The sequence below is a fragment of the Netta rufina genome, assembly GCF_964035555.1.
Source record: "Netta rufina genome assembly, chromosome: 13".
Lineage (NCBI taxonomy): Eukaryota > Metazoa > Chordata > Aves > Anseriformes > Anatidae > Netta > Netta rufina.
Window position 1 is genome coordinate 13277525 of NC_140136.1, and position 14115 is coordinate 13291639.

General features: G+C 54.3%; 1 protein-coding gene across 2 annotated transcripts in view; it reads right to left on the bottom strand.

The window, feature by feature from the left end:
• The window catches only part of GNAO1 (G protein subunit alpha o1), a gene marked incomplete at both ends in the record, with an annotated part of 128310 nt that overhangs the window by 30997 nt on the left and 83198 nt on the right, over window positions 1-14115 (bottom strand). The window lies entirely within an intron of this gene.

Consider the following 14115-nt stretch of genomic DNA (forward strand, 5'->3'; position numbering starts at 1 on the left):
CTGCATGGAAGCACCTCTGAACCTTTCATCACACCAGGACAGGGAGTTTCTAATCTGAGATGGGAAAAGGAGGGAGCCACAACTGCCTTATCTCCATGGAACCGACTGCTTTGCTGTCCCTTTGCAGTCCCTTAACACGATGCTGCTACTGGAAGATGGAGATAGTTTAGCAGCTGCCCTCCCGGAGCTGCTGCACGGGCACGGTTTGCTAGCAGTGGTGTAATTCCTTCGAGAAGTTTACTCATCTCGGCATTATCGCTGTTTAGATAAAGCCTCTGTGATTGAAATCGTTGTTTAGCGCAGAGCCGCTGACCACTGGACACCCTCGCGTTTGTTTTCATAAGTGAAGGATTTGTCCGGGGGCTGGGTGGACCTTTCCAGCGGGGCTACGTAAATCCTGGCACGCCGGGATGACGCACGGCTCCGGCTGCACAACTTCTCCGGGGGCCCTTGCTGTCCCGGTGGCCTCGCACGCCAGCACAGAAGCGGGTGCTGGCCAGGCATCAGCAGAAGCCCCAAAAGGCTCCAGCCTCCCTTTTCCTTCACGCGAGCCTCCCCTTATGTCTAGTGGCCAGCTCGGCAGGAAAAGAGATGAGCTGGAGTGGGGATGAAGTGTGGTGGGGTTTGGTACCTGGGGTGTGAGCAGGATTTATGCCTAAATCATTAAGCAGTAGGGTTTGATGCTTTCTTTTGCTCCAGGGACTGCTGTTGTAAACCTACTGAGGCTGGAGCTGATGGCTTCCTATACTGTAAAATAAAAAGGGAAGAAAAGAAATAAAAAGGAAGAAAGGAGAGAAAAGGAAAGGGAATTTGGGATAATGAAGGGCTTGTGCTGAACTGGAGCCCCAGTCATAAGACCACAGCCTCTGTGCCCAGACACAGGGGGACACAAACAAACCCATGGATGAGCAAATGCACAAAGTCACAAAGGCTTCCTCACCGCCACCCTCATCACATCGCACTGCGGCTCACTTCATTGCCCTGGGGCCATCTCACAAGCTAATTACTCCAACCCTGGAAAGCAAACAGCTGTGGCCACCCACGAAACCAGGCCTGCAGACGTTCCCTGTTTGATCAGCCACCGGCCAGAGAGATTCATCGGGGTGTGAAGGAAGGCCCGGGACATCCATACAGACACTTGTGGCAGTAGGGAATGCAGCATTAACATCTTCATTTCTAAGCAGAAAATAAAATAAAATGAAATAAAATCGAGCTGTTGTGTTCGCGTAGTGTCTGTCTGTTGCAGGGATGGCCCTGGTGAGGGATTTAGGTCTAATATGCCAAAGAGAAGCATTAGTTAATGAGAGCTGAGCTCCTGCATCGAGTGGACAGAGGATGTCCACAGCGGGGCGATGGCATGGCTATGCAGAGCGGGGCGGGTTTCTCTGTCTGAAGCTGACTGTGGTCAGGGACCTCACTGAAACACTTGCTGTGCACCTGAGGAAGTCGGGTTCTGGTGATGGAGTGGGAATCAGGCCACTGGATCTCACCTGTCTGTTTTCCTGGCCTGTTAGCAAGCCATGGGGACTGCTCCTCCCAAACCCCATGGAAGCATCCCTGCCAGAAGCTGCGGGTACCAAACGCAGCCGGTGCTCTGCCCTGGACAGGTGTGAGGCACAGCCAGCAAGGGCAAAACCCGGGCAGTTTACCCCTGGCTGTGCACTGAGGATGTCTTTGTTATCCCAGACGTACGTGGAGCTCGTGGGCATGTGCAATCCGTGCTGTGCACATGGGCTCTCTGGTACTTCTCAGCGGCTGTCAGCCTGAGGCTCCTCTGAGAACGGCTCGGCTCGTGGGATTGCAGCATCTTGGTTTCAGTCCAGGCCGGATCCAGAAGCAGAGGCATGTAGGGGAAAATGCATGGAGTTTCTCATTCTGTCAGACAGCACTCAGCTGCGCAGGCAGGAGGCTCGTCCTCGCCGGGTGTCGGAACAGCTCGCTGGGTCCCTCCAGGCAGGGCTGCCACCTGGGCCAGCCACTGACCCCACACTTCTCCTCTCCTTCTTTTATGGCACGAGCAACCTCAGAGCACCCCTTGCGTCCATATAACCACCCCGGGGGTAGTGCCTGCAGCCCAGCTGGTAGCAGCTTGCTCGAGGTCCCTGCAGGAGCGGGGTGACCCCTCCGTTCAGGTTAAGATGTGCACATGACAAAATTCACTTGGGATGCTCTATGGACAGCCTGAGGGGGCTGCAGGCCACGGTGCTGCAGCCCGCCAGGCATCTGACCACGAGCGGTCAGCTCAGCGCGAGGGCTTTGAGCTGCCCCCGGAGTGCTTCACCTTCACTGGCAGCACGGAGCTGGCCCGGAGCAGCGTGAGGTCTGGAAACCATCAGCAATCCTGCCAGACAACGCCGACATCGCTGCCAGAAAATCTAAAAGCTGGTGTCGAGCTTCCTCTTGGCTGCGGAACGGGAGGAGAGCGGCTCGAGCAGGCAGCTGGGCAGCACAGCATCGCCCTCGCTGCCGCTGGAGCCCCGCGATTCCCGCTGGGCATGATGGATGCGTCCGCCCGGCCTCCCGCCCGAGCAGGGGGATGTTGTTACTCACACGTGCTTGGGGAGGAATACAAGTATTAAGGGGATGGATGGCTCGCCCGAGGACACAACAGGAAGCTTGTGGCGGCGCTTGGAAGCCGCTTTGGGTTTCCTAAATCACGGGCAGGAGCTTCAACCACAGGAACTTGCAGCACTGGGTGTTGTAACACTTAAGCAGTGATCCTGCTCCTCACAGGGATCCTGCCCATGTAGGGGCAGATAGCATCGAGCTGTTAGAAATTTATATTCCCCACATTAAGAGCAACCCATAAAATGATGTTAAAATTGATGAATAAATTTTAAGTCGGGGATTTGAAGAGCGATAACAGAAATGCTTGTTTTGTTCTTTTCTTTTTTGGTGAACGAAGGCGGCTGAAAATGGATGCTGTTGTGTACTCCGCTGCTCCAACCAGTGTAATTTCATGCATTCCTGTATGGGTTTTGATGAGTTCTGCAGATCAATGGTGCTGCATTTAAACACAAGCTAAGCGGTAATTACAGATGCATGCAAGAGTTATTTATTTGGTGGCACTGCACCAGCTGATGGGAGGATTGGCCGTGTCCAATCAATGTTTGAAGCTTCTCAGAATAAAGAGCCTTTTGGCTCCCAAAGCAAACTGAAAATGGAAAATAACCCCCGAGTCCCAGGAGGAGCCCCTCGTGTCCTCACAGGGAGCGCTGTGGGATGGGTCTGGGTCACCTCCTCCCCACGTCTCTGCCCCATTGCTTGTGCTCAGCCTTGCCATCGCACACCGATGCCTTGTTTGTGTTGGGTCTTCCTCATGGTCTCGCTGCGTGGCCTTGGGGCTGAGGGTTGGGCTGGTGGGAATTAAGGCAGAAGTAGAGGCAGCAGGGGCAAAGCAAAACCCACAGCCTCCCGTGGTTCTGGGGGCAAGGGAAGACAAAGAGGACGATGAATGGCACGAGCAGGGCGGACCACAGCCGTGGGCTGCTCGCTGAGATGCTCCCAAAGCTCCCACAGCCTCATGGCCAGCCCCAGCAGCTTGAGGGGCTCCCAGCCCACATCTGGCTGAGCACCACGGCCGGTGCTGCTGCTCTCGGGGCAGAGACCACGCTCTGCTCGGGGATGGAGAGCAGGGAAAGAGGCCAGAAAGCTCCCAGGTGCGTGCTGATCGCCAGGCACCGCAGTCAGAGAAGCCTTTGGAAAGATAAACAGGACGTGTGGGTGACCTCTGTGCATTTAGCACATCTTCTATTTACTAGCAACTATTTTAAGCAGATGCTCTTGGGTCTCACAGATGTCTGAACCAAGGCAGCAGGGCTGAGCCTCAGTTCCCTGCTCAGCCTCAGTTGTAGCACCCAGCTCCACCCATGCTGGGTGCACAGGCACCCCTAAGGGTGGCTCTCCTGGGTGGGACGCAGGAGTTGGGTTCCTGGGTAGAAATGTGTAGCCTTCAAAAGTACTTATCTTCTTTTTATTTTGATGAGTTTCTTTGTAGCTTCTCTATTTGTGTCATTTCTTTGTTAATGTCTTTTTGCTCAATGAGCTGTTCCTCAAGGGATTTGTTTAATGCCAAGTTGCCGGTTCCATTACTTTAATTCGAGTGAAGGTTTTTACCTGGACTCCTTTATCAACGCCCAGCTCTCAACAGATGCTTACTGGTGGCAGTCCCGTGTTTCTGCGGACTTTCTCCTATTCCTGTACCTTGCAGATTTGGCCTCGCTGCCCAGCGCATCCCCAGCTCACTATTTCTCACGTTGTGGGTTGCAAACCCACGGAACGGTTTGGCTGGAAATGCTCAGACTGACAGTGCTGCTGCTCAGGAGCAAGCCATGCCCTGGATTTTCCCGAGTGAGGCTTTGGAGATGGTTATTGTAAAACCCTGGGTACCCTGTGCAACACTGATGGGCTGGGAAATGCCGATGTGTGCCCCTAGAGGTGCTGTCAGAGTCTCGCTGACAGCTCACGGGATGTTTTGTGACCTGGGCTGGTGGTTTTGGGGCACTGCCTCTCTTTTCAGCGCTGGTGCTCCCCGCAAACCTGCTGCTCAGCCCCGGGTGACGGCGCAGCCGGCAGGGAAGGGGTTACAGCGAGGCAGAGTGCATCATAAATCCCAGCAAGAGGGAGGCTGGGACTCCGTGCCAAAATCAGAGCTGACACTTCCTTGGCGCGGCTCCACGGTGCGGTTTGTGCCTGCTTTCTTTTCCCCTCTATCTCTTCCCTCCGCTCCCAACGGCTCGGAGAAGGCTCTGCCGAAAAGCCAGGCTCCGGAGCATTTCTCCCCTCCTTTCCCAACACCTTCAGCCCCAGAAGAGACCCCGGGGGACCTCTGAGGAGGTGCCTGCTCCCTTCACTCAAACACTTCAATGCATTGTACGTGCCGGAGGTGGGGAAGGTGCAGGCAGGGGGGTTTGGCACAAGGACGGGCGTTTGCTCTGCCCGTACTCCAGCCTCCTTGGGCACTGAGCTGCGCCGTTGTCACCAAACCCATCGGCCCTTCCTGGAGCCTGCGCATGGCTGTAGGCTGTCAGGGGCTCAGGAAAATAGGAGCTGGGGGTTTGGAGGTCTGTAGTGATGGGAAAAGGTCAAAAAGTCAGCCTCAAGTGCATCTGGCCCGTCGTGGCTGGCTGCCTGCCCAGATCAATGATTGTCTCATCAGCGGGTGCATCCTCAGGCTTTGGGGGGGAAAAAAAAGAAGATAGGGAGCTCTTGTCACCTCTCCAGGAGAAGGAGGAGGCAGGAAGGCCATACCTGGCACGAACCCAGCCCCAGATCTGGGCGATGCTCATCACCCCGCTCCTGCTGCCTCGGTGGAGCCGCGGGGGCTGACGGAGCAGCCGGGCGTGCAGAGCTCTGCGGGGCTGTGAATGAAATCCTGGGGGAAAGCAGAGCCTGGCACAGCCTGAGGCATCGGCCACGTGCGTGTCACCGAGCCCTGTCCCCAGCCGTGGCCATCAGCGTGGAAGCACCAAGAAACGTGGTACGAGGGGACCGCCGAAAAAGCAGCTGGAAGTCAGTGGGTGCGGGTTGGAAACTGGCTCAGTGCTTGGCCTGGGTAAGCAAGAAATTAAGCGGTGTTTGCTGCAGGGCTGATTAGGGCCATTAGATCAATTAGTGGGGGAAACGATCGCTGCCCGGGGCTCCACGAGGTGAATCCTGACTCCCACACGACCGCCTGGGCTGAGCGCTGGGACTCTCCGGCCGTGGAGGTGGACACCAAAACCTCCCGAGCTCTTCCCCTGCCCACCCGTGCCAGGCTGAGGGCTGCTGCCTTGCTTTGCTTCATCCTTCGCCGCCCTCACCACCGTGGGCTTCAGCATCTCATAAATATGTGTATTTATTGTCAACGTGCCCCAGAGCTCAGGGGTATCGTGAGGAGCTTGAACCTGCGCCCCCCAACCCTGCTCTGCCCTTCACGGTGCTGCATCCCCGTCCCTGCCTGCTCCTGTGGTTTCCCTGCTGCTGTCACGGCGTTTGCTACTTTTGTTTTTTTCATTTTTGTTCTCTCTTAAAGCCCTGGCCCCGCAAGGCTGGATATTAGATGGACTATTTGCTTAAGGAAATAAAAAAGGACTTTCCAGCCCTCCTGTTCACAGACAAAAGGCTTTACAGCCTAAGCCAGGGGGCTTAGGAAGCAGCAGATAAAAGCAATTTTCCAATGGTTGTCTTAATATATATTGAAAAACGTGGGCTTTTTAAGCTAAGCTCATGATTGGTTTCGGATTTTACTCATAACCTCAAACACCTGCGCGTGGCGATGCTGCGCTTCTTGCTGCTTGGGGGCAGCCAGAGTGGGAAGGAGGGGAAAAGGGAGACAAACCCATCCCGCGTGAGCAGGGCTGCTCTGCCCTGCCCTGTCCTGCCCGTCCTGGGCTCAGCGTGGCTCCTCCTGAGCCGTTCATCTCCTTTTCCTTCCAAGCCAGAACGATTTCTGGGCCAGGAGCCGGGGGCCACCCCGTCACTGCGTCGCCACCGGTGTCTGCAGCCCCACGTGGAAGATGCTTTGCGCTGTCCCGGAGCCTGCCTCCAAAGAAATCCCTGCGTTCCTGCCATTCTTTGCCATTTAAGGATTTAAATGAGCAGCAAATCCATCGGGAAGCAGGCACGACCTCCGCGCTCGCCTCCCGGAGCAGCCGGTGCCAGACCTGACGCCGGGCATGTGAAGAAGAGCCCCGGCGAGCAGCAGGCTCCTGCCAGCTCTGCTGGCTGATGCACCACAGACCTGCAGCACCGCAGGGAGCAGCCGGGTCCCAACCTGGCCCCGAGACCCCCGAGAGCATCCCTGTGCGAGCGATGCCCTTCGCTTCGCGGGGGCTGTGACAGTGCAGCTGAGCGCACGCGGTGCCAACTGCAAGGTGCGAAAAAGGAGAGGGAAATTGGGGCTCCTCCGGGGCCAGGCTGGAGCTGCCTGGATCTCGAGCATCTCAGGGTTTTGGGGTAAGAGATGGGGGCTTGCAGGGGACACCCCAGCCCTGGAGCTGCCGTCCTGCTGTGTGGCTGGGGGCTGCGAGCCCACGGAGCCGGTGGGAAAGGGGGTAGGAGATGGGTATCAGTGAGAAAACGACCGGAGCGAAACAAACAAAAGGAAAAAAAACACACACACACACACAAAAAACCCCAACCCACCCCAGCCCATGGTGGCAGCCTGCCAGTTCCAGCTGGTTTCGTAAGGACATCGCAGCCTAAAAATACACAAAGAGTCGGCCAAAAAAAAGTCGGATCTTTCTGCACCGAATCTGTCACCCCCAGCCCTCTGCGAGGAAGGAGCCGTTTCTGTCGGAGCTGTCAGGCAGCGATGGGAACAGATTAGGCAGGGTGCAAGGCTACGGTTCAACAGGTCGCCTTTGGGGGGAAATCGAAGCGAGGTTACTGGTGGTGCTGGCTGTTCCTGCTCTCTGAACCAGCCATGGGAAGGGAAGAGCTTGTTGCCAAACCCTGGCAGCGTTCCCTTCTCCAGGCAAAGCGGCCACGCAGGGGCTCAGTGTTTGCCACCCGGTTCCTGCAGCCTCGTACCCTGGACAAGCCATTGCCTGGTGTCTGTACAGGCCAAGAGAATCCAAACTTCACTAAAAAAACCTTTTATTTTCTTTCTTTCCAGGCCATGAGCTGATTTCTGCACAAATGAACTCTGGCTGCCAACTCCCCTTAGCCAAGCCGCGGCACCCGAAGGAGCCTGCTGGCATCATTTTCGATTCAACAGGGGTGGTTCCCAGGTTTGGGAAGGAGACAAAATGATAACCAGGATATTTTCTGCTAGTGCCAGACCATCTCCTGGTCTGACAGAGCCCCTGGTGCAAACGGGAGAACCAGCACGAGCTGCTGCCCTCATCCTACCCCTCTGGGTGGGAGCTTCACCGACACTGGGACAGCCCCGACTGGTACTGCGGGTCATTAAACAGCAATTTATTTAGTCAGGAGAGGTTTTACAAAGCCCCAGGCCAAATGCAGCATTATTATGATGCCACATGGCAGTGCAGAAAGGGATGGAGGAGGAAGGTGCTGCTGAGCCCTGGCCCCCAAGGAGCAAACTCCTGCCCGCAGCGCAGTCTGGGCTGTCCCCTGGGTCTGTTCCCACGGGTCTTAGAGAGATTTTTTGGGGTAAAGGTGGATTAGGAGGGGAGAAGTGACAGTGCTGTGCCACCAGTTTTGGCCTCCATAGCCAAGGAGGTGCTGAGCTTTTAGAGGAGCTGGCTGCAGAATTAACATTCCTACTTGTAGGTGGGTTTGCTGGTGAGGAAACTCAGTCCTCACAGCCTCCGGGCAGCGTTTGGTGGGCTGGGCAGGCGAGCGTTGCTTCACAGCCACGTTGGAAACACCACCACATGGCCTCCACCCTGCTTTGGGCCAAAAGAGGCATCCCTGGGAGAGGCTGCACCTGATTTTGGTGAAATTGGCTCTCCAGATGAACGAAGACTGGGGTTGGGATGCTGGAAACCATCGAGCTGCTTTCCAAGAGCACATCCTTCCCGTTGTGCTGTTGCTCCAGCTCACACTCAGAAGCAGCCTCGTAACAATCGTGATCCCTTAACTTCTGAGTCAAACCCTGGAGCTTGGGACCTCCAGCGAGCCCTCAGTTCTGCGAGGCTGCAATTTTGTCTCCTGGCTGGGATAACGGAGGCGTCGCTACCAGAGCCAGCCCCACCGCAGACCTGGCACCCCCAGATGTGGCGGAGCTGCTCCTCCCTGCAAATCCCATTTGCATCTCATCTGGGGGGATCTGCGCCACGTTGGCGACTCCAGGCAGCCAGCTCCGGCCCTTAGGAGCTCTTTTGTTCTGCTTATCGCAGGGGGAACTTCATTATTCAAAGCTGGTGGGCATATTTACTTACAGGGGTAAATTAAACCATAAATTCAGACAAATGTATCTACATCTCTGCCCGTGATGTATTTTCCCTGTCTGCTTGGGCTCTAAGACACAAAGGTGGATTGTTCAATAAACAGTGCAATGCAGTCATCCCAATTAATTGGATTGTTCCATTTACGCTGCTACTCCCCCCAATTAAACACAAATGAGCTCAAGTGACAGGCACGAATAAGAAGGGCGGACAGAAAACCATATTCTAATGCAAAAGCTGTGATAAGAAAATGAAATCTATGCACCTGATGGGAATATTAATGCAAAACCTTGACCTATAATTTTTCTTTCTTCAGTCTGAGAGCGCCAGCAACAATTGCAGCTCATTAAAACGGACCGTGTCCTGATAGCTGTGCGTAATGCCCACGTCCCACAAGTCCCATGATCCGAACGCTTACCTTGCTGCCAAAAGCAATTTCGCAGAGCTGCACGGTCCTGAAGCACAGAGCACTCGCCTGGGGTAATGAAGCCTGGGCGTATCGCTTGCACAAGTACTAAATTAGGGCTGGTGGGCTAAATAGGATCGGCTATCCACTGCCTGGCCGTGCGTAGCCTCTTCTCCAGAGTCCCTAGGAAAGCTGCACTGCTCTCCAGCCCCATCTCGGCCAGAGGTGTCCCAGTGACTTGGGGACACCCGCACACGAGGTGCCTTTGGAGCTGGAGGGAGGGTCACCGCCCGCGGTGCTCTCAGCTCATGGGGTCTGTGGCAACAGCCCCAACCCTGAACACCCCTTCTCCCTTCTGAACACGGCGTTATGACGGGGAAAAAAGCCAGCAAGCAAACCCAGAAATGCTGGTTTCGATGGACCTTGGGATTTCAGCCAGCCCGTCCCCTCGTTCAACGCAGCACCAACTTCAAAGCTAACTTCAGTTTGAGACTCAGGGGGCTGAGCCGTGAGCAGTGCCAAGGACGGAGATTTTACAGCCTCTCTGGGCAACCTGTTCCGATGGCGCCGTGCTGGGGCTCAGCCTAGAAGCAGTCCCTATATCACGACAACGTCTGGCTCTAATTTCTTAGCTCTTTTTTTGCGAGGTAAAGTGCGCGTTGGCATGTGGGATGCAATGAGCTTTGGCAAGGAAGGCGATACCAGCACGCAAAGACAATTCCTCTGCAAAGGAAAGAGATCAGAAAGCAGCCCCACGTGAGGCAGGGCGAGGGGGAAGGCAGAGGTATTTTATCCTGCGTTTGGTGCCACATTTCCACAAGGCCCTGCCAGAGCAGCTCCTGGAGATGGAGCGACTGAAGCAGTGTCCGGATTGGGCTTGGTTTTTGGCACAGCCCGGAGATGTCAGGGCTGCAGCTAGCTGTGCCAGGGCAGCCGACACAATCGCATCTCTCCCCCTCTCTGGGCACAGCGAGGTCTGAATCCCTCCTCGGAGGCAGCTCTCCCTCCCTCTGCTCCCAGCACCGAGAGCCAAAGGCAGCAGCGAGCTTCCCAGCCCTGACACCTCAGACGTGTGAAGACGGATGGGTTGAACGCAGGCCTAAAATGCTTTGCAGTTTCACGGTAGTTTCACAGCCCTGGCATTACCGAATGATCTTTCAATGTACTTGGAAGCAGGAGGAGAATAACTTGAGATGGATTCTGGCTTTCTTGTGTGTGTGGACGTGCAAACTGGCTCTGCCTACACATCTTGCCTGTGTGGATAGGCACATGGCAAACTGCTGCTCGTGTGGCTCCGTCTGCTCCGTTCCCCTCAAGTTTGGGGCTTTTCAAGGCAGGTCCCCGGCCCTGGGTGCTTCAGATCCCAGCTGCCCTCTGCACTGTCCTCCACTGACCAGGCTAGCGAGGAACTCGAGGATGGGAAACACAAGGCAGTTTTTACATCCGAACAAAAGCAGGAGATTAAGGAAACCAGCTGGAAACCTCCATTTTGCTGATTTTGAAAGCAAAATGTGGGTCACAGATGTGCTTCCACAGACAGAAATTGGCTGGACAAGAAAAGGCATCAGCAATGCCCAGACTTTTTGATGATCAGAGGTAGATTTAGCTCCCAGGCACGGAGACAAGAAAGGAAGAGGAGACGAAGTAGGAATAAAAACATAATCAAGAGATTAGGAATGTAGAACTCAACCCACCCGTAAATTTGCCTTAGGGAATGATGAAAAAATGCAGTAATGAAAAATGATGAAACCCACTGCTACTTCTTGCTCTCTTCCCTTCTCTTCCTGTCCGCATTGTTTTACTTTTTGCTGTACAAGACGCAGGAGGCCTCTTATGGAACCTCCCCTTTCCCTCTGTCTCATTTTTGCTTTGCAGAAGTGCTATTTTCTACTTTTCCTTTGCAGTAGGTATTAAAACCATGCTAAAGACAGGCTGAATTTAGAGCCTAAAAGAAGTAAAAGTTGCAGGAAAGTCCACGCTGTTAGGCAGGCATGCACGGGAGAGCAGACAGCGATGTGCTCCTGCCCATCTTTGATAGGAGGGACGTTATTAATCACTCTGTGTTTAGGCTAATAAGAAATATTACATCTATTTTCAGAGAAATTAACGACAGACTAATAAGAACCATGCTGCTAGCTCTCGGAGGCTGTTGATTAGCCTGTGCCTTGGTCTCCCAGGGCACAGAGCAGAAGGCCTGTTGTCTGAGCCATTAAAAAAAAAAAAAAAAGTCAAGGTAAAACCCTGGAAGAGCACCGCAGGATCACTGCTGCGCTGGCCAGGGGAGCGAGGCTGGTGACAGAGCAGGGCTGGCTTTGTCTGGCTGCTCTGTCTCGTTGGAGGCCGTCACTGCGGAAGCTACAGGACGCAGGGGACAGTCACAGTGTCTGGCCCATGTCCCTTCATTAAATAAAGCAGACGCTAATGCCCCAGGCCAGGGCTGACCTCGGAGCAAAGCCCAAGCAGCAGTTCCTTGAAAATGTTTCTGAAAAGCTCGCAGCATAGCCAGGGGCGTGCGGCACCTGGGGACGAGGGGAGGTGCCCGAGCTGCTCCTGATGCTCTCCTGCTGCTGGCCACCAGCCCGCGGGTCACCCAGCCACCTTCAGGCTATGTGACACACGCCGAGCAGCCGTGAGCCCTGGCCCCAGCAGCAAACTTCCCAAACTTCCCTCCTGCCAAAAGCGCCAGTCCCAGCACCAAGGGGAGCCCGAAATAACAGAGGTGCCAGTACACTGTCAGCCCAGCTCACCTCCATCACTGGTTTTCAACCTCTGGAGAACTCCACATTCAGCTTTTTTTCTGGGACTTATTTTTCTCAGCCCTAATGAAAACCTGTTTTGTAGTTGCTGGTGTTTCAAAGCCTGTATCAGTGTCAATACAGAGAAGTCCTTTCCCAAGAGAGAAGAACAAAAAACAGAAATCTGTCTCTCTCTTTTTTTTTTTTTTCTTTTTCTCATGCAGAAGAAAACAACCCCGAAGCACTGCAAGATTAAATGAGAAATGTGCCTCTTTCCACTGGGTGTCCACTGGGCGTGAATAAGTGCCAAGTGAGCTCTCGCTTCCATCGCCATCTGGTGCGAGGCACCAGGGCCTGGAGGTGCAGCGGGACGCCTGGAGGCCCCGCTGCCCGTGGTGGCTGAGCCCCCAGAGGCTCCTGAACGAGATGCAAAGGGCTTTGGTACCTTCAGCACACGAACTGTTGTCCAGCCACAGCAGAACCAGCAGCCTGGGGCAGGAGAGGCCGGGGTTTTCTCAGCCCGTGGGTAGGAAACAGGAGCGCTCCTCTAGGGAAAGCTCTGGGTCCTCTTCTTGTGACAGATTTGTGGCATCGCCACCCCCTTGAAAGGTGGTTTTTGAGTCCCCAGTTGTGAGAAGTGGGAAATGCTCCAAAAGCCATTTTGCCAGCTTCATGTGGCAGATCTCTGCCTTGGGTGCATCCAAGCGGGTGAACAGCAATGCACCCTGCCCCCAGCTCCCTGGGAATGCGGGTCTGTGTGCTCCCATTCTTCATTCACACGGCTGAATCCATCATTTATCTGCCCTATTATAAAAGATAGCATCGATGTTTAACCAAATAAGAGGCATAGCTTAGTGATGGGACCCGGCAGGGCAGCCTGATGGTTGGACTTGGTGATCTTGAAGGCCTTTTCCCAACCTAGACAGTTCCCTGATTCAACTGATTGCAGAAGGAGCAGTGAAGCTCCTGCTTGCTCCAGCAAGCCTGAATTTCTCCTCTCCTTCCATCCTTTCTCCTATTATCTCCTCTCTTTTTGCGTTGACTGGCTTGAGAATCCCAGTGCAGCACAAGAGACTTTGTTAGACACCGAAAATAATTGCACTGGGCTGCAACTACGCGTTGATATTGTTGTGAATACCACAGCACAGAGCCTAGAAGCTGCTTGTGGTTTCAGAGCTCTTGCTGATGAATTGCCCAGCATCTGGTCACATTGGGAGGGCTACGCTTGTTATTTTCAACTGCTGTAGTGCACGGAAGGAAAATCAAAATGCTTTCCTCAAGGTAATTGGCTCTAAAACAATTGAAGAATTTTCCACAAGGTTGTAATGCAATTAGGACTGGCATTTTCTACAATTTATCTCTCTAATGGTATGCTTTTGCCATCAGATCCTTATTTTGTGCGAAAAAATAAAAACTGGCAAGAAAAGGCAGATTTTGCTGTTACCGGCAATGCAATATAGATTAAGCAGAGCTGTCCACCCAGTCGTGATTAAAAGTCAGCATAATGTTGGGATTGTCACTCGGCTGTAGTCGTTCGTGGTGTGGAACGGTCGGGTGGGATGCTGTGACACCAGGCACACATCTGCAGAGCTCCCGTTTGGGTTTCAGGCGGTGCCAAGCGATGTGTCATCGCCGCTCGCGTTCTGCTGCAGCGCCGCAAGAGCAGAAATAATTCTGCGCTCCCAAAGTGCCCTGCCAGCTTGGATGGGAGGAGCTGGTGCAGGCTGGTGACAATCAGGGCCACCGCACGGAGCAAAATCATCAGCCACCCCGGCGTTTGGGTCCGTGTTTTGATCGGCATCCAGGAAAAGTCTAAGCAGAGGTGCCAGACAATCCAAGCAGGCAGCAGCTCCCGAAGAGCATGAGTCAGCTGCTGGACTTGTTGACACGGGACACTGCGAAAGCCAGAAGCATGGACAGAGCATTCCCCTGTCACCACTCTGGGAAACCTCTACTGCTGTGGCTCTCGAAGCAGACTGCTGGGGAGTAACTGGGAAAAGGATCACTCTGTGCTTGCTCGTTCCTCATACTTCACCACGATTTACTGAGTACTGTCCAAGACACAGTACAGGGCCACGGGGACTTTTTGCTTGACTGCAACAGCTGCTGGGACTGAAATTATGGCATGAAATGCTTTGTC